Raw genomic sequence first — 25981 nt, forward strand, 5'->3', positions numbered from 1 at the left:
CCAGAATTATATTTTTGGGATTTTGATCTTTCAGCATTGTGATTTTCAGAATTTTAGACTTTAGGGATTTCTGACCTTTCAGGATTTTAACATTTGGGATTGTGGAATTCAGGATTATATCTTTCAGGATTATGATCGGTTCCTGAGCTAGTTTGCTCCAGGGCTGCAGGGCTGGGCCTGAGGGAGGCCCAGAGGTCACCAATCTGTGTGCTGGCTCCTCCTGGCCACAGGAATTTGTTTAGAATGCAAGGCTGATCCAAGCCAGGTCTATGAGAAGCCACCCCAGGGCTTGCTGGAGAGAAATGAGCTTCATTTCTGATGAAGCTGAAAAGGCAATGAAGTGGAAGCCTGGGGTTCCCTGGGGCCTGCGCCCAAAGAGAGCGTAACTGAGAATGAAGTTCACACCACGAGAGCAGAAAGATGGTGAGAGACATTGTTTGGGGCCCTGGATCAAGCTGTGCCTGGAGCCAGCCTCAGCACTTCACTGACATGAATATATATATCTCTTCTCTTGCCTAAGCTGGGTTTCCTGCAACTGTTACCCAAAGTACACATCATATATCCAGTTTTTCCAGTGCCACTTGCTTCTAGAAAATGTGTGAACTTAAAATAACTGTGAGTCCCTGAGCCACAATCTCTTTCTCCTTCGAGGCCAGCTTCTCCTGTGGCCTTGCTTCTCTCTCTCTCACTTTGCCCATGCTGTTCGCTGAGCTTTGCTTCTGCCCAGTCGCCAGGAAGCCCCTCACTGGTGCCTGATGAAAACTGCAGCTGCCCCTCCAGGAAGCCAGCCCAACTGTTTCCCCAGCAGCCTGGAGCGGCCGGGAGCCATGAAAAGCCACGTCCTCTTTGCACATGTGCTTGATAATGACTTCCATTCACAAGTGCTGCAAAATAACAGCCACCAAAAAAAAAAAAAACATGCGAGATCGGGGAGTGTGTAAACACAGGGAGTGCAGGTGTCGCAGCGGCTTTCATCCCTGATGCTGTGAACACGCGGCCCCCCCTTGCACCCCCGATACTGCAAGGCCCAACAGCAACACCAAAACACGGCTGTCACTGCGGCTGGCGGCTCTGGATGCCGACGCCAGTAGAAAGGAAGCCGGTTTGGAAATCCCTGATAATTGAAGCTGCTTCATAAACAAGCCCCATTTGAAAGATTTTTAACCCAGCGTACCAAGACTGCTTGTCGTCATTCAAGGGAATGGCTTGTGAAAGGCTGGCAAGATGAGACGCACAAGGCCACCAAATGGGTGCTTGAAGCACGCTGCTGGGGACAGCCTCGCTGCGGAGGGCCCTGCTCCATGCTGGAAACTTCTGATTATCCTGGCTCATCGTGCCCAATATGAGGGCCAAGTGGCGGGGTGCAGGGGCAGCCCAGGCCACTCTGCTCAGAGCTACTGCTCTGTGCATGCCCCCAGCCGCTGGTTTGTTGTTTTCTGCTGTTTAGTACAGAGCCAGGAAAGGTAGAATGGTGAAAGCAAAGAATACTCAAAACAGGGTGTGCTGGGCAGACCCTCCTGGTGTGGGTGAGGGTCTTGGTGTGGGTGCCTGGATTGGCCAGGAGCGGGCACTCTACCTGCCCCTGGGATTGCAGAACTTCAGGCTGGTAGATGCTTCAGGAAGGGAGGTGGAAGGTGCCTTGGGAGGCCTCTAATCCCTTCTCCACGTGGGCACCCTGGATCAGCTGCCTCAGCACCTCCCCGGAGCTTATTAACGATGCAGATCTCAAGCCCCACTGCCCACCCACTGGAGTCCATGTTTTAACAACATCCTCAGTGATTTGTAGGCACGTTAAGGTTGGAGAAGGGCCACTCTGATCCGTGTTTCCAAGATTTGTCTGGTGTTGAGAATTATCTGGAAGGCTTGCCTAAAATACAGATTGCAGGCACCCCTTCCCCCAAGAGCTACTGAACCAAAACCTCCAGGGGAGGGGCTGGGAGACCCGCATTCGTGAGTCAGAAGCTCAGGTGATTTTCATGCCCAGGCAGGTATGGGAGCCACGGCTCTAATCCATGGTCTCATCCTTGGCCGCACCCTGAAACCAACAAGAGCTTTGAGCATACTGAGGCCTGGGCACCACTCCCAGAGATTCTGGTATAATTGGTCCAGGGTGAGGCCTGAAAATGGGATTTTTAAAAGCTCCTCACTGGGTGTGGTGGCTCACGCCTGTAACCCCAGCACTTTGGAAGGCTGACACAGGAGGATCACTTGCGCTCAGGAGTTCAAGACCAACCTGGGCAACGTAGTGAGACCCCATCTCTACAAAAAGTTTTTAAAAATTAGCCCAGTGTGGTGACGCACCGATAGTTCTGGCTACTTAGGAGGCTGAGGTGGGAGGGTCGCTTGAGCCCAGGAGTTTGAGGCTGCAGTGAGCTACAATCACACCACTGCGCTCCAGCCTGGGTGACAGAGCAAGACCCTGTCTAAATAAATAAATAGGTTGGGCACGGTGGCTCACACCTGTAATCCCAGTAGTTTGGGAGGCCGAGATGGACGGATCACCTGAGGTCAGGAGTTTGAGACCAGACTGGCCAGCATGGTGAAACCCCATCTCTCTAAAAAATACAAAAATTAGCTAGGCATGGTGGGGTGTGCCTATAGTCCCAGCTACTCAGGAGACTGAAGCACGAGAATCGCTTGAACCCTAGAGGTGGAGGTTGCAGTGAGTGGAGATCGCGCCACTGCACTCCAGCCTGTGCATCTCTAGCAAGACTCCATCTCTAAATGAGTAAATAAATAAAAGCTCCTTGGGTGGCTGTAGTGTGTAGCCAGGGTTGAGCACCACTGCCCTGATTCAATCTACTTAGTCTACTGGGTCCCAGAGAGCTGAGGGGTTCATACTCTGTCACTCTGAGCACTGGTGTCAGATATCCAATGACAACTGGGATCCCCTGACCCACCCTTGTAACACCCCCTCTAGCCACACTGCCTGAGACTCTGAAGAACACAGGAAGCCTCCTTCCTCAATGACCTTGAAGCTCATCCCCTGCTTTCATCACTGGAAACTGAGGGTGAAATTTACGCTGGATCTATGGATGGATTGGGTAAGTTGAGAGATATGATGTACAATAACTGACTGCAAATATGATGCCCAGTTCTGCCCAGAGGCAGGGGCCTGTGTTGGCTTCTTGATCTTAACCAATAAGCCTCAATTATTGCAAAATTCTACACAAAGCAATATGGTATAACCACAGGGAGATACTACTTCACACTCAGTAGAATGACTATTACACATTTAAAAAAAACCCCATAAAATAAGTGTTGGCTAGACTGTAGAGAGACTGGAGCTCTTGCACATTGCTGGTGGAAATATAGCATGGTGCAGCTCCTGTGGAAAATGGCATGCTGGCTCCTCGAAAAATTAAACATAGATCCAGCAGTTCCACTTCTGAGGATATAACCAAAAGAACCCAAAGCAGGGACTTGAGCAGATATTTGTACACCAGTGTTCTTAGCAGCATGATTCACAGCAGCCAAAAGGTGAAAACAACCCAACTGTTCATCAACAGACGAATGGATGAACAAAATGTGGTCTATACAGTCATGTGTTGCTTAATAACAGGGACACATTCTGAGAAATGTGTTGTTTTGTGAACACCATGGAGTACACTTATTCATACCTAGTTGGTATAGCCTACCACACAACTAGGCTACAGTCCTGTACGGCATGTTACTGTACTGAATACTGTAGGCAATTATAATGCAATGGTAAGTACTTGTGTATCCACACATATCTAAACACAGAAAAGGCACAGTAAAAATATGGTATCAGAATCTTATGGGACCACCATTGTATGTGTGGTCTCTCACTGACCAAAATGTTGTTATGCAGTGCATGGCTGCACAATGAAATTTTATTCAGTCTTTTTTTTTTTTTTTTTTTTGAGATGAAGTCTCGCTTTTGTCCCCCAGTCTGGAATGCAATGGTGCGATCTTGGCTCACTGCAACCTCCGCCTCCCGGGTTCAAGCAATTCTCCTGCCTCAGCCTCCCGAGCAGCTGGGATTACAGGTGCGTACCACCACACCCAGCTAATTTTTTGTATTTTAAGCAGAGGCGGGGTTCCACCATGTTGGCCAGGCTGGTCTCAAACTCCTTACCTCAGATGATCCGCCCACCTCGGCTTCCCAAAGTGTTGGGGTTACAGGCGTGAGCACTGTGCCTGGCCAATCAGTCTTAAAAAGGAATAAAATTTGGGCTGGGCATGGTGGCTCACACCTGTAATCCAGCACTTTGGGAGGCCGAGGTGGGCGGATCACGAGCTTAGGAGATTGAGACCACGGTGAAACCCTGTCTCTAATAAAAATACAAAAAAATTAGCCAGGCGTGGTGGCGGGTGCCTGTAGTCCCAGCTACTCTGGAGGCTGAGTCAGGAGAATGGCGTGAACCCGGGAGGTGAAGCTTGCAGTGAGCAGAGATCGCGCCACTGCACTCCAGCCTGGGCGACAGAGCGAGAATCCGTCTCAAAAAAAAAAAAAAAAAAAAAAAAAGGAATAAAATTCTGACACATGCTAAAACCTGGATGAACCTTGAAGACATTATGCTAAGTAAAATAAGACAGATACAAAAGGACAAACATTGTATGACTCCACTTTTTGAGGTCCCTAGGGTAGTCACATTCATACAGACAGAAAGTAGAATGGGGCTTCCAGGGGCAGGGGGAAGGGGAAATTGGGAATTAGTGTTTTAATGAGTCTAGAGTTTCAGTTTGGGATGATAAAAAAGTTCTGGAGATGAGCGGTGGTGATGTTTGTACAACAATGTGAAGGTACTTAATGTTACTAAACTTACACTTAAAGATGGTCAAAATAGTAAACTTTATGTTATATATATTTAACACATGCACACACAAACACAAGTAGTTAGTAGACATTATAATGAAGGCAACTGGGGGAGAGAAGTTCTCTGACCTTGAATAAACTTACAATTTAATGAGGTTCTGAATACATGCATGTATACATATAAACAGATGGACGAAACAACGAACCATATGATAGTATTAATTCTACACCAACTATAATGCAAATGCTACATAAACTCTCTCAGAAAATAGAGGAGGAAGGAATACTGATTTTATTAGTCAGCTTTTCCTTGATACCAAAAACCAGACAAAGACATTAAAATAAAACTACAGACCAACATCCCTCATAAACACAAATGCAAAAATCCTTAGCAGAATATTAGGAAATTTAATTAATCTAGCATTACATAAAAAGAATAATACGTTACAACCAAGTGGGATTTAGCCTGTGAATGGAAAGCTAACATTCAAAAGTCAATCAATGTAATTTACTGTATCATTAGAAGAAAAAGTTTATAATCATCTCAACAGATGTGGAAAAATACTTGACAAAATTTTACACCAATTCCTGATAAAAACTCTCAGCAAACTAGAAATAGAAGGGAAAGTCCTCAACCTAATAAAGGGAATTTACTTAAAAACTATAGTTAAGATCATACTTAATGCCCAAAGACTAAACACTTTCTCCCTAAAATTGAGAACAAGGCAAGAATGTCCACTCTCACTTCTACTATTCATCATCAAACTGTGAGTCCTGGATTGTACAATAAGACAAGAAAAGGATATAACAAGCAAATAAATTGAAAACAAAAATATCCCATCACTGTCTCTATTTGTCATCTATTTGTAGATGACATGATTGTCCAAATAGAAAGTCCCAAAGAATTTTCAAAAAAGCTACTAGAATAGGTAAGTTTAGTGAATTTGCAGGATACAAGATCAATATACAAAAAAAAATATGGACTTTCTAGATACTGGCAATAAACAGAAATTGAAATTTTGAAGTACCATTTACAATAGCATAAAAATAAAATATTTAGGTGTCAATTTAACTAATACTAGGTCTGTGTACTGAAAACTACAAAACACAAATGAAAGAAATCAATAAGACAAATAAATGGGTAAGCTATACCATGTTCACGGATGCAGAGACTCAATATTGTAAACTGTCCATCATCCTCTCCTAATAGATCTACAGATTCAATGCAATTTGAATCAAAACATTCCAACATGTTTGTTTGTTTTTGAGAGACAAGGTCTCACTCTGTTACACAAGCTGGAGTGGAGTGGTGTGCAGCGGTAAATCATAACTCACTGCAGCCTCAAACTCCTGGGTTCAAGTGATCCTCCCACCTCAGCCTCCTGAGTAGCTTGGAAGCCATGAGCCACCATGCCCAGAAAACAAGGTTTTCTGAATATTCTATACAAGTTAATTCTAAAATTTATATGGAAAAGAGGAATTAGAATTATTAAAACAACATTTAAAAAGAAGAGCAAATTGATTTTAAGACTGACTACAAAGCTACAGTAATCAAGACAGTGTGGGGGTATTAGTGAGAGGACAGACACATAGATCAAAGGAACAGAACACAGAGTACAGAAATAGATGCCAACAAATGTCATCAATTACTTTTCAACAAGCTTTGAAGGCAATCCAATGGAAAAAGAATGGTCTTTTCACCCATGATGCTGGAACAACAGGACCTCCACATGCAAATAATAATCTTGACCCAAACCTCACAGCATATACAAAATTCAACTCAAAATGGATCACATACCTAAATGTAAAACCTAAAACTTATTAAACTTGTAGAAGAAAATCTTTATGACTTTGGGTTGAAGATTTTCCAAGATATGACACTAAAATAATGATCTATAAAATAAATAATTGATAAGTTAGACTTTATTAAAAACCTAATAGTTAAAAATATCTGCTCTTCAAGAGACATTAAGAAAATGAAAGGTAAGCCACAGACTATGAGAAAATATTTGCAAAACACATACCTGACAAAGGATTTCTATCCAGGATATATAAAAATGTGAACTACATGCACAACACATGACATATACAAGGAGGCACAGACAGATCCCTTACTACCTTAGCATTTGCAAATTTGACACTCAAACTGGGAAGACCTGGCCTAGAAAACAGTTTCCTGAAAAAGGCTTAATCTGCCTCCTCCTTCCATGGCAATGACGCTGTTCGGGTTTTAAATGAAGTCTCGGCTTCTGTCACACAGAGCCTCTTCTTGGGGCTGAAACACACATCCAGGGTGCACCCTTCTCAGGCAGGCTGCAGATGACTCTGACTGTGGAATAATCCTGGGGTCTCCTCTCAAGGGGAGTTTCCCAGTGACCACCACAGAAGAAGGGAACCAGAGAGAAAGGGGAGCCATCCAGAAAAGTGCAAAATGACACAGTGGATTGCCACTTAGAATGGTCTGCTTATCTTTAATTAAATGTGGGCCCGTGACACATCAGAGTGGAGATGTAACATACAAGCTGCTGCCAAATTAGTCTTCCAGCAATGGCAACCTGTGGGGCATTCACATAACACAGAGCAGGAGTGGACATTTTGTATGGATTTGTCAGGACAAGGTCTCTGTCTAGTCTAAAGGCAGAGAGAGGCCACATCCGTGCCTAAGAGCAGCTGTGAGCAACAGGCTGTTAGAGAGTGCAAACTGAAATGGAAGATAAGGATGAGCAGAGAATGAGAGGAAGAAAGCAGCCTTGGGGAAAACTGGGCAGAGGGGCAGAAAGTGCGAGTGAGTCATGCAGAGACCACCAACAAACAGAAAACCAAGATGAGCCCCACTGCAGGAGGAGTCAGCCTCTGAGTACCCTGGGTGTGGGCGGTCTGAGCACAGGTGCTGGGACAGCCTTGTGGGTGCTGAGTCCTTCATTCCTGGCATGTGCTAAGTGCTAAATATTTAGCACAAGATTTCCCATTGCTGAATTACTTTTTTTTTTTTTTTTTTGAGACAGAGTCTCACTCTGTCGCCCGGGCTGGAGTGCAGTGGCACAATCTCGGCTCACTGCAACCTCCGCCTCCCGGGTTCAAGCGATTCTCCTGCCTCAGTCTCCCGAGTAGCTGTGACTACAGGCGTATGCCACCACGCCCGGCTAATTTTTTGTATTTTAGTAGAGATGAGGTTTTACTGTGTTAGCCAGGATGGTCTCGATCTCCTGACCTCGTGATCTGCCCGCCTCGGCCTCCCAAAGTACTGGGATTACAGATTTGAGCCACCGTGCCCAGCCTAAGTATCTTAACATGGGCAGGTTTCACATCCTCAAGTCTATTCCCAGTGACTGTTCAACTCTTCTTTTTTTTAATTTAAAAAAGTTTTAAAACCAAGTGCCTCCTTTTCTGTTGATCGGTACAATTTGATCACAATAAATATGTCCTTTATAGCTTAGAGTAAATTCAAACATTCATAAAAGCGCAAATAATACTTTGTTCAGACCACAGTTTGCTACTCTAACGAAACTACTGTCCATTTCTAGCTAGACTGGGATGGGAGGGGAAGCTCAGGGATGTTTCCCTTGGGCCACCTCTCATTTGAGGCAAGGATAGTTTCCAAAGGAAGTAATCCAGGAGACACACTTGGTCATTGGTGAACATTATTACAACAAACAACTCAGAAATATGTTCATGTCTTTTTTTTTTTGAGACAGGGTCTCACTCTGTCCCCCCCAGGCTGGAGTGCAGTGGAGCCATCATGGCTGGCTGCAACCTCTATCTCCTGGGCTCAAGTGATCCTTCCATTTCAGTCCCCCAAGTAGCTGGGAGCACAGGTGTGCACACCACACCCAGCTACTTTTTTAATTTTTAATTTCGTAGAGACTCTTCTTATGTTGCCCAGGCTGGTCTTGAATTCCTGGGCTGAAGCGGCCCTCCAGCCTCAGCCTCCCAAAGTGCTGGGATTATAGGCATGAGCCACCATGCCTGGCCTGACATATTGTTAATTTAAAAAATCAGGCAATCGCTTCTCGGCCTTTCGCTAAGATCAAGTGTAAAAAATCAGGCAATACTGTTTGATCCCACTAAAAAAATGTATAGAAAAGAAAAAGACTGCAACATTAAGAATGATTATTTCTGGGCTGGGCGCGGTGGCTCATACCTATAATCCCAGCACTTTGGGAGGCCGAGGCAGGTGGATCACCTGAGGTTAGGAGTTTGAGACCAGCCTGGCCAAGACGGTCAGACCCCATCTCTATTAAAAATAAGCCAGGTGTGATGGCAGATGCCTGTAATCCCAGCTACTTGGGAGGCTGAGGCAGGAGAATCGCTTGAACCTGGGAAGCACAGGTTGCAGTGAGCTGAGATCATGTCACTGCATTCCAGCCTGGGCAACAGAGAGTGACTCTGTCTCCAAAAAAAAAAAAAAAAAAAGATTGTTCCTGCTTATCTTTACGTTCTCTTTTTAGCTCCATATATTTAAAAAACTTTTTACTATATATGATTTTTGTAAAGAGAAACAAGCCAGAGTTGTTTTTGTTTTGTTTCGTTTTTTAAGTCAACTTCAAGCCAGGCACAGTGCTCATGCCTATAATCCCAGCTACTTGGGAGGCTGAGGCAGGAGGGCTGCTTGAGGCCAGAAGTTTGAGGCCAGCTTGAGCAACACAGTGAGACCCTCTCACTAAAAACAATTAAAATAAAATAAAAAAGTCAACTTCTACTAACATGGAAGTCAGGAAGAAAAGAGAAATGCTCTGTGTACCACCAGCAACAGCCCTGCCTTCCGTAAACCAGGTCCAGGCCCCAAGGGGGAGGAAGGGCAGGTTGACTGGGGGTGGGGGTGTTATAAGGCAGTGGCAGAACAAGGCCCTTACCTTGCGGCAAAGCGTGCATTCTTGTTCTGTTCCCACACAGTGGCATGCTGGTAAACCAGCTTTTGGCAGTGAGGAGGGACGACCCCTGATTTGTAGCATTTGCCAATATCCCCATCTAGTAAATTTCAAGCTGCCGACATGGCGTCCTTAAATGCAGGAAAGAAGTGCACATTCAGACCTCAGGAGCTGCTGCAGGCTGGTTCTAGCACGCCCCTGCCACAGCAGCCCTCTAAAGCGGAGCAGGGATTATTGTTCCCATTTTACCAACAAGGGTACTGGTCAGCCAGCCACTTTTTATCAGGCACTGTGTTTGAAGCCAGGTGCTGTAAATGTCCGGTTTTATGTAATCCTCACAACACCCAAATGAGGTCTGGGTACTGGATTATGCTTACTTTTCACATGAGCAAACAAATGAGGCCCAGAAAGATCACATGCCTGCACAAGGTTATTTGGCTAAAAAAGGGCAGAGACTTGAACCCAGTACTGTCTGCTCCCAAGTTCGTGCCCATAACCACGTGGGGGTACCATTTCTCTCCATCATGGAGCTCATCTTGCACTTAGTGGCTGTGTGTGGTGGGCTGAGTTACTTGCTTTGAGCCTTCTCTAGAGGTGCGAGACGTGGAACAGACATTTCTAGGGAGGTGAGAGGGAAGAAGTAAGGTTCCCGACTGTGCAGTGGAATGAGCAGCTGGGATGGGTGGGACTCGGCTCTGGTCGGCTCCCCGTTTGGATTTGGGGATGATGAACAGAGACCTGTGCACCTCTGGCCTCCTCCAGTCTTAGAGATGAGCATCTCCCTGCCCCACTCTGGGGCTGCATCCCTCATCTGCACGGTGGGCCCAGGCGAGGAACCCACCCAGGCCTTGGACAGTGCGGTTGATGAATGGTCATCTTCATCTCCAGGGCTGCACTCCTCATCAGATGCATTTGGCTCCTTCGTTGATGGATGGGGATGCAGGAGGGTTGACCAATCCTAGTGTCCAGAAGACTTCTTTGAGGTGGCATCTAGTGTGTTTGTCCTACTCTCAGAAGATGGTGGGCCTGCGGGCCCTATCCCCAGTCTGAGGACCCTCACTATCATCTGCCTGTCCCCAAGTGGCACCTGGCCACCCAGCCTTCTTGCCACATGGGTGGGAGTGCCTTTTTCCCTCATTTCCTGGGGGTACCCTGGGCAAGCTGAATCACCCACGGCAAGACCAGCCAGTCTGTGCCAGGTCATGGCACCATCTGCACCAGCAGCTCTCAGGTGCAGGTATGGGGCACAGGAGCACACTTTAAAAACTCTGGCCGGGTCTTTTTCCTGGTTCCAGGCAGGGCCTGTGTCTGAATTCCCCCTGACATTGCTTCTTCATGCCTGTGCACACTTAGGAGTTAGCAGTCAGTGCAGACAAAGTTCCTGCATGCTCCTGGAAACCCACCATCTTCACTAGGCACTGCACCACACCTTCTACCTGGTATTCAGAGCTCTAACAACCACTTAGCTTGACAGTGGGAACACTGATCAACACTGATCAACACTGAAGTGGCTCTGTTTGGATGCCAGTCAAGATCCATTGGTCAGCAACAGCCCCCAAAAAACAGCTGGGTTGGTGAACATTTCCTCCGTGTCCTGAGGTCTGGCCGATGCCAAGAGGCCCCCCTCAGATCCCCCTTCCAGAAAGGCCTGAGGCTCAGCTGTAAGGAATGCGGTCACCGCAGCCTCCAGCTGAAGCATCTTGAGGGTCTTGAGCCCTAGTTTTTGTTTTTGTTTTGACATCTTTACTGAGCTATAATTCACCCCTGTAATGAGTCTAATTCAATGGATTTAGTATATTCAGAGTTGTGCCATCATCAACACAATCTAAGTATGGAACATTTTCATCACTCCAAAAGGAAACCCTGCACCCACGAACAGTCACTTCCCCTTCCCCAGCTCCCAGCCCTAAGCAAGCACTGATGGACTTTCTGTCTCTACGGATTTTCCTATTCTGCACATTTCACAAGACATGGCTCTCCAAGTCTCCATCTAGGATAAAAAGAAAGAGGACTTCACAAGATTGTCTTAAGGATTAAATCAGATGACCCACAGAAAGCACTTAACACATAATTACATAGAATATCCACGAGGGCCAATGTGCCAGGCTGCTTTCACTTAGCCTGATGTTTTCAAGGTTCATCCAGACTGTCGCATGGATCAGAACTTCATTCCTCGTGCAGCCAAACAGTGCTCCATTCTTTGGATCTATCACATTTTGTTTATGCATCCACCAGTTGATGGACTTGGACTTTTTTTTTGAGAGAGAGAGAGTCTCATTCTGTTGCCCAGGCTGGAGTGTAATGACACAATCACAGCTCACTGCAGCTTCGACCTTCCGGGCTCAAGCGATCCTCCCACTTCAGCCTCCCTAACAGCTAGGACTACAGCACATGCCACTACTCTCAGCTAATTTTTAAAAACATTTTTTATAGAGACAGGGTCTCACCATATTGCCCAGGTTGGTCTTCTGGGCTCAAGCAATCCATGCACCGTGGCCTCCCAAAGTACTGGGATTACAGGCGTGAGCCACTGTGCTAGCCAACCGATGGATTTTTTACCCAAGCTTTTGAACCAAGGTCACACTCTGGGGTGACCTTTGGCCAAAGACTAAGCATGACAGGGGTACCAGCACCTGGCATTTCTGCCCCTCGGAGCCCTCTGAGGGGCTGTCAGGGGCTGCGCCAGGTCAGCGTCATGATCCATGACTCCTCACCCACCTTACTTTGGGCTCTTTTCCTGGTACAGGTGTGCCTTCCCCATTAACTCCTCTTCACTCCTGACCCTGTCTCAGCATCTGCTTCCCAAGATTGCATCCTGACAAGACACTTAGTGTGTAATAACAACACAGAACCCACGTGGGCCCACACACCAGCGCTCTTCTATTAGCCTCCGTGAGGCCACTTCGTCCTCATCACAAGCTTGAGAGGCAGGGGGTGTCATTAGAACAGATGAGGGAACTGAGGGACAGAAGAGTTCAGCAACCAATCCAAGTTCCCCGGCCGGAAGTGATGGAGCTACGACTCAACCCAGGTAAATTCTCCAGTGTCCGTGCCCTTGGTCACAGCACTCCACTGTGATTCCGCTGAAGGAACAAGGGAAGGAGGGGGGCCCTGGCCTCCCACTGCTCAGCTCAAGCCACAAGCCCTGGCTGCGTGTGTAGCTTTAGCTCCCGGGGCTGTGCTGTGAGGCCCAGGTTCAGAGCCAGCTGGAGTCAATGTCATCTTTCTCCACCTGCAACAGATCAGCTGGAAGAGATTTGAGGCAGGAAACACAGCAGATGCTCTGCCATGGAGGCCCACCTATGTGCCTCTGCTCGACACCTGACCTGCCGTCGGGCGGCCCCACAGGCACGGGTCTGAGACCCTGCACACACAGGCAGGGTGTGCAGATCCGGGATCCTTGGGTCACCTGGGGGACAAGTGCATCTCCTCGTCACTGGTCACTGGAAACAGGGCAGTGGAGACACGGGTAGGTGTGCTAATTTTGAGGTTTGCTTTCTCAGAGTCAGTCTCCATCAGTGACAAGTGCTGCTTTAAAATCTGTCTCTGGTGAAAAGTTACATAAGCACATTCCAATGTTCCTCTGCCACAGCACTGTCGCTACCCACCACCAGATTCCCCAGCCTTGACTTCTCTGCTATATATATATATCTATCTATATAAACGTGCTGCAGAGAAACCTGTGTTTTAACCTTTTCTGCAGCTGGAGCTTTTCCATGAATCCCTCTGTCTACAAGTGTTTTTACTTCTTGGTTTTAATTTTAATCCTTTGCCTTCCATTAATCAGCACCAAAACTGTTTTATTGATATTTCCTACCTGCCAGGCACTGGTAGTAAGCACGTTACATGCACGTGCTATCTTATTTAATCCTCGTGAGAAGTACACGACCCTGGTACTGTGATCGCGCCCATTTCGAGGGTGCAAAGACTCGGACTCTGAGAGGGGAAGTGTTGCCTCCAGGCTGGACTCCAGGGCCATCTGAATCTAGGACTCTCCGTTGCTGCTCTGCTAAGTTCTCAGATGTAAAATAATCATGCTTTGTTCCCTGAAGTTGGCGGCGCCTTCCTGAAATCTCCAGTGAGGATCACGAAAGGGACAGTGAACCTGCCGGGACTCAAGCCAGCTAGCGGGCGGGACAGGGGTTGAGCCTGCTTATGTGCCCCCACTGTCCCGGCGTGCTAGACCCCACCTCAGACTCCCCTGTGTCCCCTGTTACATAGGGGGTGTGCCGGCTCCCACCCTCCAGGGTGCCTCACTAAGGACACAGGGCACAGCTGCCTCTCAGGACTAAAGATAAATTCCACAGATTCCAAAAGACCCTTCGTCCCCAATCACAGCTGCCTTGCCTAAAGAATCCGCCACCGTGGTTGTTAAACCCACACTTTAATTACTCCAAAATTATGTTAAATCCTTGCATAAATATTGCAGCGGCATCTTCTGAAGAATTTCATTACAGTAAGTTGGGTTGCTGCCAGAGCTCTCCACTAAAAAGTAAGAGGAGAATAGACACGTGCCAAAAAAAAAAAAAAAAAGGATAGATATTGTTTTCAAAATAAAAAGGCAAGAAGGTCATCCTCTGTCAGATCACGCAGGTGTCAAAGAGAAACGGTCTCATGATAGCAGAAATCTCCCATTTTACAGACTGAAGGGGAAAAACATACCCTTTAGCCCTCTAATCTAATAGGATTCACTTCTGGAAAAACCTAAATCTGATTAAATATTAATAACCAGTGGTATTAATTAACGGGGAAAAGTCCATCAAGAGAACCCCAATATGTTTACAGTGTCCCCAGAAAACTGGGAAAATTCACAATCAAGTGTGTAAATGTTCTAAAAAAGGGTCCTGAATATTTTATGAATATTTGTCATAAAACAGAAATAATAACCACTGTGCAGAGCTATTAGAATTAATATTTATGCTGCCCGCCATGAAATATTCATGGGGACAGAGAAAGGGGGGCCGTAAGACAAGAATTAATTTACATTGGGCTCGGTTTACCCGCTGGCTTGATGTTTAAAGACGGTTGACAAGCCTCCATATGAATCCGCCAGTCACTTCCCGCAGTCTGTGGAGTGGAGGGGGTGGAGACGGGTCCGGGCTGCTGACAGCTCACAGATTGAGTTTCTGACAGCCCTTAAAAAACCTAAACGGCCCCCCACCTTTTTCCCCTTCTTCCATTGCCCAAGGCGCTCTGTTCTGCCACCGTTCATCCGATCTCCCCTTCCATCTGCTGAAATTAACGAATTAATGAGCGCGATACGCTTTACGGTGGGGCCCTATGAATGTTTACAGGCGATTAAATTATAATGCGGGGCGGCTGTATAATTCATGAACCAATTAAAGGAAGTGTTAGTTGATTTGATGGGATGAGGACGTACAAAATGCATTTAACTAATGGGGAACCGCGGGCTGCCCAGGGCCGGCTCCCTCTCTCGGATTAAGCGGCTAATTGCTCGACTTTACGGGGCTGTCACAGATAGCCATGCATATTTCATTGTTCTCAAATACTTCAATTGTGTGCGTCCGTGTCGCGGCTGTAATGTGGAGAAGGCCGGCCAAACTTGGGTGTAGTTACGGTGCCCGAGCTGGGCCCCGGCAGAAACCTGAGCTGCAGAGTCCAGTGTCTGGGCCATTAGATGATTAAAAAGGCTCAGCATGCGATCGCCTTTTGTTTTACTATGTTCTCTTCGGGACACTAATTCCGGATGCTGACTTTATGACCGTGGGGACACTGGGGCCCTGATCCCTTTCTTTCCAGGGAATGGAGGGGAGGTCCACAGCCCCCTGTATTGTTCACACCCTGTGTGCCCTCGAAGCCCAATGTCCCCAGTGCAGGGGTCCCTCAGGACAGTCCACCTGAGACAATCCCCAAGCTAAGGGTTTCCCTCAGGCCTGACTTTGTCCATCCGTACAAGGTGGCCACTAGGAGCTTCTTTAAATGCAGTCTAAACTTGGACCCAAACTTGAAGCTGTCATCAGCTCCTTGAAGTATGTTTGGAAGGAAATCAGCAGAGAAGAGCAAATGCAGCCTCCCCAAGAAAGAGTAAAATGATCCTGGTGCTCAGGAAGGTAGAGGATGCTTCCAGAATTCTGTGAGCCGAAGGACAGAGGAGAGGAAGGTGGCTGACTTCGTAGATGGAGCAACAGGGATGTTGAGTTTAGGGAGATGCCGCCTTCATCCAGCAATCCCAGTGCACTCTGTGGGGAGCAGGGTGAGACGATCGGAGCCGCGCAGCCAACCAGTCAGTCCTCTGAGATAGTTCTATTCTCTCCTCTCGCTTCCAAGCCAAAGTCTGGCATTCACCTCAGCCAAGCACATGCACGCGTGCACACACAGACACACACACAAAACAAATTAAAAGCCCTGTGGTTACTACCTTCAATCCTCCTATGGATACCTACAAAAGAATGTATTTTACTCCCACTTTTGTGAGTAGGGCCTGGGCAGCAGCCAGAGCTGGGGCTCTGGGGTCTGTACTCTCAGGATCGAGGCTCATACCCAGCAGACACCAGGGCTGTGTGGCCAAGGGCAGCCCCAGGTTCCCCATCTAAGGGAACAGGGATGGCAACAGGTGAGGAGGATTAAAGGCACTAACCCGTGGCCTTAGTATCAAGGCTGGCATGTGATAATTACCCAATTTAATTAGCCAATACTATTATCACATACTAATAGAGATTCCGACTTGTGCAACAGGGAGGCTGTATCCATCACTTTACTCTTCCACAAACGCACATGACAGTAGGGGTTGGCTTCCACCCCTTAATTGCGCAGTGGACACTGTGCTGTCAAATGAAGCAACCAATGAGGTCTGCAAGAATGCCTTATGGAGGCAGCAGAATAGATCCAGGTGGAAAAGGTTGCAGGAACCCCAGGGCCACACGTGAGGAGAGAACTCAAACAGTCTCCGCTTCGAAGATGAAAGAAGGGCCAACTGCACATTAAAAGAAAGTAAGTTCACTTGGTCTAAAATATTTAATTGGGGCCTAATTGAAAATGAAGTATCAATTAGTAGTCAGCTGGGTTTAATGCATTCTGGTTTAAAATAAAACCAAACTATCATTCATCAAATACAACTGCCTTAAATATTTTACAGTTGTTACCTTATATCATCTTGCAAAGTAAACAGTATTCTCAATGCATACATGGGGCAACTGAGGCTCAGAGTAGCCAAGTATCTTGGTTCAGAAATTTATTTTAAGCAAATATTTGTGCAAGTGTAAAGATATATGGACAAGATTTCTCACTGCTGAATTACTTTTTTGAGACAGAGTCTCACTCTGTTGCCAGGCTGGAGTGCAGTGGTGCGATCTCAGCTCACTGCAACCTCCACCTCCTGGGTTCAAGCGATTCTCCTGCCTCAGCCTCCTGAAGAGCTGGGACTACAGGCGTGTGCCACCACACCCAGCTAATTTTTGTATTTTTAGTAGAGACGGGGTTTCACCATGTTGGCCACAATGGTTTCAATCTCTTGACCTCATGATCTGCCTACCTTGGCCTCCCAAAGTGCTGGGATTACAGGCGTAAGCCACTGCACCCGGCTTTTTTTTTTTTCTTTTTTGAGATGGAGTCTAGTTCTGTCACACAGGCTGGAATGCAGTGATGCAATCTTGGCTCACTGCAACCTCCGCATCCCAGGTTCAAGCGATTCTCATGCCTCAACCTGTAGCTGGGATTACATCACGCCTGGCTAATTTTTTTGTATTTTGTGGGGGGGGGGGGTTTCATCATTGGCCTGGCTGGTCTTGAACTCCCGACCTCCAGTGATCTGCCTGCCTTGGCCTCCCAAAGTGCTGGGATTACAGGTGTGAGCCACCACACCTGGCCTTACTTTATATGTCTGGTTTTAATTTTTTAATTTTAATTTTAATTTTTTTTTACAAAGAGACTGTACTATTTCTACAATTAAGAAAAACACTAATTATAAAATCACAGGCTGGGCGCGGTGGCTCACACCTGTAATCCCAGCACTTTGGGAGGCCGAGGCAGGTGGATCACCTGAGGTCAGGAGTTCGAGACCAGCCTGGCCAACATAATGAAACCCCATCTCTACTAAAAATACAAAAATTAGCCGGGCACGGTGATGGGCGCCTGTAGTCTCAGCTACTTGGGAGACTGAGGCAGGAGAATCGCTTGAACCTGAGAGGTGGAGGTTGCAGTGAGCTGAGATGGTGCCATTGCACCCCAGCCTGGGCAATGAGAGGGAAACTGTCTCAGAAATAAATAAATAAATACATAAATAAATAAATACATAAATAGAATCACAAGAAAAGGTTTATTGTTAAAAACGGAAAAGTGTGCATTTTCAGCTACAGGACCAACATAACGGTGATAACACCTAAGATTGGACCAGAAGTTCTCATGTGCAGATCATACAACACACAGATTTAAAGCTTCATGTGTCTAAGCAGTGGCCTCAGTCTCTTATCAAACCCCCGCATCACTGTGGAATCAGAACTTCATTTCAATAAGAGTGGGCAGAATGGGGACAAGGACACAGCAGATGCTGGCCACTGAGAAGGACAAACAGTGGGACGACCTTTCACCCAGGTGCCAGCCTCCCAGGTGCTCAGGTGCGAGAAGGCTCAGGTGAGGAAGCGTGAATCAATGTCTCTGGTTGAAGAAAATCAAATGATGTTCATTCATTCATTCAACAAGTATTTACCCAGTGCTTCCTAGATGCTAGTTGCTGGCTGCCCTAGGAACTACAGATCTAGTGGTGAATGAGCCAGGCACATTCCTGCCCTCCCACAGCTTTTACCACGTGTGTTTAGATACACACAGATACCATCTGCCTGTGGTACTTGGGGTTGATCTCGATATTAAAAGATGCAAATATGTACCATGAAAAGACCAGTTTGCAATCAGCAAAGGGATGAGATCCACAAGTTGTTTGGTAAATATGGTTTGGACAAGGAGGGTGAAGTACACACTAATTTCTTAGATGGATAATTTTTCTGATGAAGTGGCTAAGTTGTGTTTGTTTGTTTGTTTGTTTGTTTGTTTTGAGACTAAGTCTCGCTCTTGACCCCAGGCTGGAGTGCAATGGCGCGATCTTGGCTCACTGCAAACTTCGCCTCCTGGGTTCAAGCGATTCTTCTGCCTCAGCCTCCTGAGTAGCTGGGATTACAGGCGTGCACCACCACACCCAGCTAATTTTTGTACTTTGAGTAGAGACGGGGTTTCACCATGTTGGCCAGGCTGGTCTCGAAATCCTGACCTCAAGTGAGCCACCCGCCTTGGCCTCTCAAAGTGCTGGGATTACAGGTGTGAGCCACCACGCCCGGCCCCTTTCATTTCTTCTACACATCTTTCTGTCCAGCATCAAGGCAGCAGTGGCCAACATGAGACATACCTCTGTGGCCTTCCCAGCACAATTCCGAGGACTTCCCTGAATATTCCAACTCTGGGACATCCCCTCTGAGCTTTCCTTCCAGGAAAACCATGCTTTCTTCTCAAATTTCTAAATAGGATCGGAAGCTCTTACTTGTGGACTCGCAAAGACAAGGGTTCAGATTCTAGTGCTTCAAATAGGACTCCATCTGGTGAATCCCACCAGGACGCGAGCTCCCCCATGAGAGCAACTTCAGAGAGAAGTTCGCTTAGGCTCCCTGCCCTCCCAAATCTGCACCTAACTTCAGGCTGCATCCAGAGATATCAATGGAAATTAGGTACAAATTGTACCCTGGACTTGACTTTGCAATTGGAAGAAACCTCCACTTGTGGGGGTAAAGGTCACCGCCTGGAAGGCCTAACCCAGAGGCCAGCCCTGCCGCTTAGCCAGGCCAAGAGGAGCCTCCCCTAATTGCCTATGGAAAAGAACCCAGGGTTAAACTGTTTATCTGGGTTATGCTCCCAGGTTAAACTTCTTAAGTGAACCAACCTAAGGAGGTGAAACCTGAATTTCTAGATAAAGCTTTTCCATGTCTTTGGCCAGGTACACAGAACTGCAATTTAAAACTTCTGGGTTTTATGCCCGGTGCCGTGGCTCATGCCTGTAATCCCAGCACTTTGAGAGGCCAAGGCGGGCAGATCATTTGAGGTCAGGAGTTCAAGACCAGCCCGGCCAACATGGTGAAACCCCGTGTATGCTAAAAATACAAAAATTAGCCGGGCATGGTGGTGCACACCTGTAATCCCAGCTACTCAGGAGGCTGAGGCAGGAGAATCGCTTGAACCCAGGAGGCAGAGGTTGCAATGAGCCGAGATCATGCCACTGTACTCTAGCCAGGATGACAGAGTGAGACTCCAAAAAAAAAAAAAAAAAAAAAAACAACTTCTGGGTTTTGCTAGTTGTCTGTGAATTAAGTCTATGATTCCAGCCGAGAAGCCTGTGACGTCCTGGTGGCATCTCCCCCCAGGGCCATCACCCTGTGATAATCCTGGTCTATGTGTGACGGCTGATGAGTACAAATGCTCTCAAACAAGTACTGTGCAGCCACTGACGGTGAGGCTGGGGACAGTGCTTGTGAACATGGGTTCATGGTATATTCCATAGAGGAAAAGGCTGTGATATAATGTGTGCAATTAAGACCTTGTTTTCATTTTTATTATTTATTTTCTCATTTTTTTTATTTTTGAGAAGGAGTCTCGCTCTGTCACCCAGGCTGGAGTGCAGTGGCGCAATCTGGGCTCACTGCAACCTCTGCCTCCCTGGTTCAAGCGATTTTCCTGCCTCAGCCTCCTGAGTAGCTGGGACTACAGGCATGCAGCACCACGCCCGACTAATTTTTTTTTTGTATTTTTAGTAGAGGTGGGGTTTCATCATGTTGGTCAGGCTGGTCTCGAACTCCTGACCTCAAATGATCCACCCGCCTCAGCCTCCCAAAGCGCTGGGATTATAGGTGTGAGCCACCGTGCCCGGCCAAGACCTGTTTTTATAGAGTAGTTTTAAAAATGTTGGAATAGACATACATCCGAGTGTCAACATTAGTTATCTTTGGATATTGGAAATATTTTTACTTAGCTCCATTTTCTAACTTTTCTACAATAAGTAGATACCCTGTGTAATAAAATGTTTGAAATAACCACCATCGCCGCACCCCGCCCCCACCTTGTTCCTCCAGTGGCTTCCTCCCTTCCCCCAGCTCTCCTGGAATGGGCGCTGGCTGCCCCCCACCCACCCCGCCTGCAGAGCTCTTCCTCCCCTCCTCCTGCAGCTGGCTCCTTCCTTCCATTCAAGTCCGAGCTTAAACCAGCCCGCCTCAGAGGCACCTTCCCCCGCCAGTGCATCCAAACCAGTCACCTTGCCCCTACTCAATCATGCCCTGGCACTTTAATCCCATATAGAGCACTTGGTCCTAGCAGGTAGTTCTCCTTTGTTTATTTGTCTAATGTCCGCCTCCTCCCATGGGAATGTCTTGCTTGTTTCTGTGGCCCCAGCGTCTGGAACGGTGCCTGGCAAAGAGAAGCCTACAATAAATACTTGTGGAGTGAACAAATTGAAGTGAGTCCTTCTCTTACTACTAGGAATAGCAGCTGCCACATCTGAGCTCCGAGCTAAGCACTCTACAGTGGGGAATCACGCCGCATTCCCTTGAGGAGGGAGCCACGCCATTGTTGACCTCCTTTTGTCCCGGGGAACCTGAGGGTCAGAGACATAAAGTAACCTCCCCATCACCCCCCTAGTAAGCCAGCTGGTTCTGGGCTCTCTCATCTTGCCGCTCCATTGCCAAGAACAACCTCCATCCCCTGCCAGTGGCTGCGCCTGGCCCTGCAGGATGTGGGCCTAGCAGGCAGGCAGGCAGCGCTGACCCTCTGCCTGGCCCCAGTGGCAGGGTCCTCACAACTCTTATCTGGGAAGGGCTTAGGGGCAGCAGCCCAGTTAGAACTGCTCATAGGACATGTCCACAAAGCTGCACACACTGTTTACTTAGACGATGGGTTTATTTGGGGTGGCTGGGGCAGAGAGAGCTCATGAGTGCGGGGGCTGAAGCCATCCTGGACTAATCCCCAGGTACGCATGTCCTGGTAGGGAAGGGCCCCTGGCACAGGCTCAGGCTGGTAGCTTTAAGCCAGTTTCCTTGCTGGAGGGTATGGGTCATCCCCAGGGTGGCCTGGCTGGGGTGGAAGGGCACCATCGCAATGAGGGGATCCCCACTCTGGAGAGCATGAAGCCCCTCCACGTTCTCTACGGAAGGAGACAAGTGGGCAGGAGACGAGTGCTCTCATGCCCCATCCCTGCAGCCTCCTGGAGTGGCACTCAGGTGACAATGGGGACCGCAGGGAGCATGCACGAAGGCCTCCTCTTCGTATTTACTCATCCAGTCTCTCCATTGCCGTCTGAATTAGGTCCCATCATCACCTCCATTTGATGATGGAGAAGGAGACCTCCAGGTGGGATAAGTCATTCAGACAGCGCAACTTAAAAAGGGCACTGGAGCCCGGAGCGCGGTTCCAGAAGGCAGTTCTTTGCCCTCACACCACGCTGCCTGTCTCTAAAGGACCCACTGCAGGGTGGCTTGGTTAACGGCTGAGAACCCACTCAGGTCAGCAGAAACTCCAGGGGAAGAAGAAGAAGGCACATGGCTGCCTAGGATCTCTGCAACAACATGCTACCAGGAGACGGCAGAACACGCAAGGTCAGGAAAGGGGAAGCAGATGATACTCTTTGATGTTTCTGAAGTACCTCGGCCACAAGCAAGCACAGAGATGTATTTCAGTTTGGGACAGAAATGGCTATTTGCATTTCATCATGTTTGAGCAGGACTGCAGACATAAATGCGACCCATGATGGAGCCAAATCAGCGTATTGCAGCATGAGCCCAAGGTGATATCCAGCAGGCCTTTGAGAGGTGTGGGCACCCAGTGTGTAACATTGGCATTAATCACCAGTGACTCTGTTGGTGGAAGATCAGTAAGCATGCAAATGAGAGAACAGGATCGGCCCCCATCCTTATCTGATTGGAAACATACCAGGCCGCCCCCCTTTCATATCAAGTTTCCATTGTGAAGAGGGAAACTTTCAATGCCCATTCCTCTTGCCACTGCCCTCTCTGTGATGCTGGCGCTTCCTCCTGCCGCTGTTTCTGGGAGGACACTTGAGCCAAGGGCAGCTTCTCCTCCTCTCCCTCCCCCAGCCATGCCTATCGCACATAAGGAACCAACAATTTCCAATTTGATTCCATTTTTCTCCAACCACTTAAAGAAAAAGGCCTTACAGCCAAAACATTACCACTGATTTTTTTTTTTTTTTTTTTTTTTTTTGAGACGGAGTTTTGCTCTTGTTGCCCAGGCTGGAGTACAATGGTGCAATCTTGGCTCATTGCAACCTCCGCCTCCCGGATTCAAGCACTTTTCCTGCCTCAGCCTCCCAAGTAGCTGGGATTACAGGCATGTGCCACCACACCCGGCTAATTTTGTATTTTTAGTAGAGACGGGGTTTCACCATGTTGGCCAGGCTGGTCTCGAACTCCCGACCTCAGGTAGTCTGCCCGCCTTGGCCTCCTAAAGTGATGGGATTACATGCATGAGCCACCGTGCGCCACCCTGATGATATTTTTATCAGCATCTTCCCTTCTTTTAGCTGACAGGAGCAAGCACTTGCTGTCATGCCAGAATATTTGGATTATAACTTGGTTGTCTAAAAGATTTGGCAGGTTTTCATATTTTCCATGTGTCAGGGACCTGGAACACTACTGTGTCCTGGCACCCCCTCAGCTGCTTTCTTGCCTATGGTATCTCCCAGGTGCCAGGTGCCCCCTACCCTGCACCCCAAGAGCCACACCAGGAGAGAGTGTTGCCAGCCGAGCACCTGAGCACCTCGACCCGTCCCACCTGATTGCACCGGCTCAAAGGCAAACCTCAAAGAATGCACTCACTGTGAAGGACAGTAGTTAGCTGTGTCCAAATCTGTCTGTTCTGCCAGAGGGAAGCTCCTGGGAGAGGGACCATGGAGGGCAGGAATGCGCCTCACTCCCACCTTTGCACCTTCAGAGCCTGCACCGTGTGCACGTAGCCCTCATCACAGGGCTTAATCGGTCTGCTGAATGAATACGTGATCTTCCTATTTGCTGAGAGCCATAAATCACCAGCTATAGAAGTGGCAGCCCCAGTAGCCATTGCATTATAGCATCCCAGGGCCAAAGAGAACACCAGAAGACCCTTAATTTTACACACAGAGTTGCCTCAGGCCAATGACTGGCTCCAACTCTCAGATTTTTTTTTTTTTTTTTTTTTTGAGACGGAGTTTCGCTCTTGTTTCCCAGGCTGGAGTGCAATGGTGCGATCTCTGCTCACTGCAACCTTCGCCTCCTGGGTTCAAGTGATTCTCCTGCCTCAGCCTCCCAAGCAGCTGGGATCACAGGCATGCGCCACCATGCCTGGCTAATTTTGTATTTTTAGTAGAGATGGGGTTTCACCATGTTGGCCAGGCTGGTCTCGAACTCCTGACCTCAAGTGAACCACCTGCCTTGGCCTCTCAAAGTGCTGGGATTACAGGTGTGAGCCACCACACCTAGCCTCAAAGATTTTTTGAAAAGGAGGTGTATTCCTCAGCTGCCCTTAGCTTTCCTCCCATTGCCACCTTTGCAGACACTAAAGAGTTCTTTTGTCCAAACTCTTCCTGGTCTACATAAATTCCACTTCCCTTTGTTTTCCTCTCATAGGAAGTACAAAAACAGCAGCTCATTCTTGTATAGAAAAGAATTCTCCTCCCAAAAAAGAAGCTCCCAGGTTCTAGAGAGAAAGCTTCGAGGCCCTCAGTTTAAGCCATTCTGCCTTCTGCAGTGTCTGGGGGAAGCTGCTGTCAGGCTCAACTCTCTCCTAGAGGCACCTTGAGGTGTGGAGCTTGGCTCCGAAAGCCAGGCAGGGAGCCAGAGGGAGGGCGCCTGCAACCTTTGAAGCCGTTTCTTATGTGATCATTTGCATACCTAAAAATTCACTGTTCATGGTAACAAATTCCTTTTAAACCACCTTCTGCACCGGTAACAAATCTATGTTTTGCCAAGGTGAGGGGAGAGGCGATCAGCTGCCAGGGGCCACACTCCAAAGTGCAAACAGAATCTGAACCACTCTCTCACCGAAAATGCCGGCATCTCACTGACCTGATTCTGACCAAGCAAGAGGGCATTGGATCGTCCCACTCTTTGGAGCTCATAACGCGCTTCTGTAAGCACTGAACGCACATCACCTAATTTATTTCTCATCACACCCTGTGAGCAGGTACCATTATCATCATCCCCCCTTTAGAGATAGGCGAACTCCGCACACCCATAAAACGACTCACTCAAGATCATGATCAACCTTACATCTATAACTCATGGACTGGTGTCTAGAGAGTTCTGCCTGGCTGATTTTCTCTGTTCTTCTAACTACTCCACAACTAAATGTTTCACAAAGCCATTTCCTCCCCAAATATTTATGTCCTCAAATGTTTATTGCCTCTCTATCATGATCAAGATTTTATGAGCACTCTATACCAGTTGTGAATTAAATACATAATTTCGGAATCATCGCATTCCAGTTTGGTGCTACATTTGTCTCTATTACACTGCAGCAGTTGCCGTGGGCACCCGACAGATGACAACGGAATGCGTGTGTCCAGGGGCGGCCAGAGTGACTGACATTTCAATCCAGAAGCTGCCACGGGGACCTGGTGATTCCCACCATTAGCGGGAGAGAAGCTTCCACAGCTCACTGGGACGGTCAGAGGGTTTCGGAGCAGGACAAGGCTAGGACGGGCTCCCCGCTCACCCTCACTGCACCAACAAGGCCGTTTCCAACGCGCTGGCCTCTGGGGAAGGAGGGCCCACCATCTCACGGCAGGTGAAGAAGACAAGGAGAAAAAGAGGCCATTTTTTTCCTCTGATAAGCGGTACCCACTCTCTTATAGAACAATCCGGGCTATGCCTGGGGGCCTACTGGTTAATCTGATCCTGTATGGGAAATACAGAAAGAACATCGAGCCGGGAACAAAACTGCTACAATTTATTATTCCCTCACATTTACCTGTATGCACTACCTGACTGACCCTCACAGCAACTTCACACAATGTGGACTGCTAATTCCACTTCGCAAGTGAAGAAGCTGAGGCTCCGAAAGGCGGCGACCGCGGAGGTGGATCTGGTTCCTGTTTCCAGGCCTGTGCCCTTTCTGTTCCCTCTTGTGGCCAGCCCCTCGAAACACTAAAAATGGAAATAACTGTCATTACTGAAATACCCTATCTGTATATCAAAATAGAACTGCCGTGGGTAATATAGCCATTCTTGAAAGAAAACATTTAGGGATATTTTAAATCCATCATTGATCTTAAGGGGGAAAAAAAAAAGCTCCCTAAACCTTAAGTTTCATGATGATAAACATTTCCACAGCTTGAGCACGAGGAGGGCAATTC

The 25981-nt window shown here is 47.7% G+C and overlaps 1 protein-coding gene across 5 annotated transcripts in view; it reads right to left on the minus strand.

Annotated features, from left to right (window-relative positions):
• The window catches only part of AK8 (adenylate kinase 8), a 153590-nt gene that overhangs the window by 6672 nt on the left and 120937 nt on the right, over positions 1-25981 (minus strand). The window contains exon 12 of one of the 5 annotated variants that reach the window (XR_009215320.1): positions 25597-25772. The exons of the other annotated variants lie outside the window; for them this stretch is intronic. The gene's annotated coding sequence lies outside the window, so the exon portion shown is untranslated. The remainder of the gene's footprint in view (positions 1-25596; positions 25773-25981) is intronic. 5 annotated transcript variants of the gene reach the window in all.

This window comes from Hylobates moloch, unplaced genomic scaffold (genome assembly GCF_009828535.3).
Source record: "Hylobates moloch isolate HMO894 unplaced genomic scaffold, HMol_V3 SCAFFOLD_10, whole genome shotgun sequence".
Classification (NCBI taxonomy): domain Eukaryota; kingdom Metazoa; phylum Chordata; class Mammalia; order Primates; family Hylobatidae; genus Hylobates; species Hylobates moloch.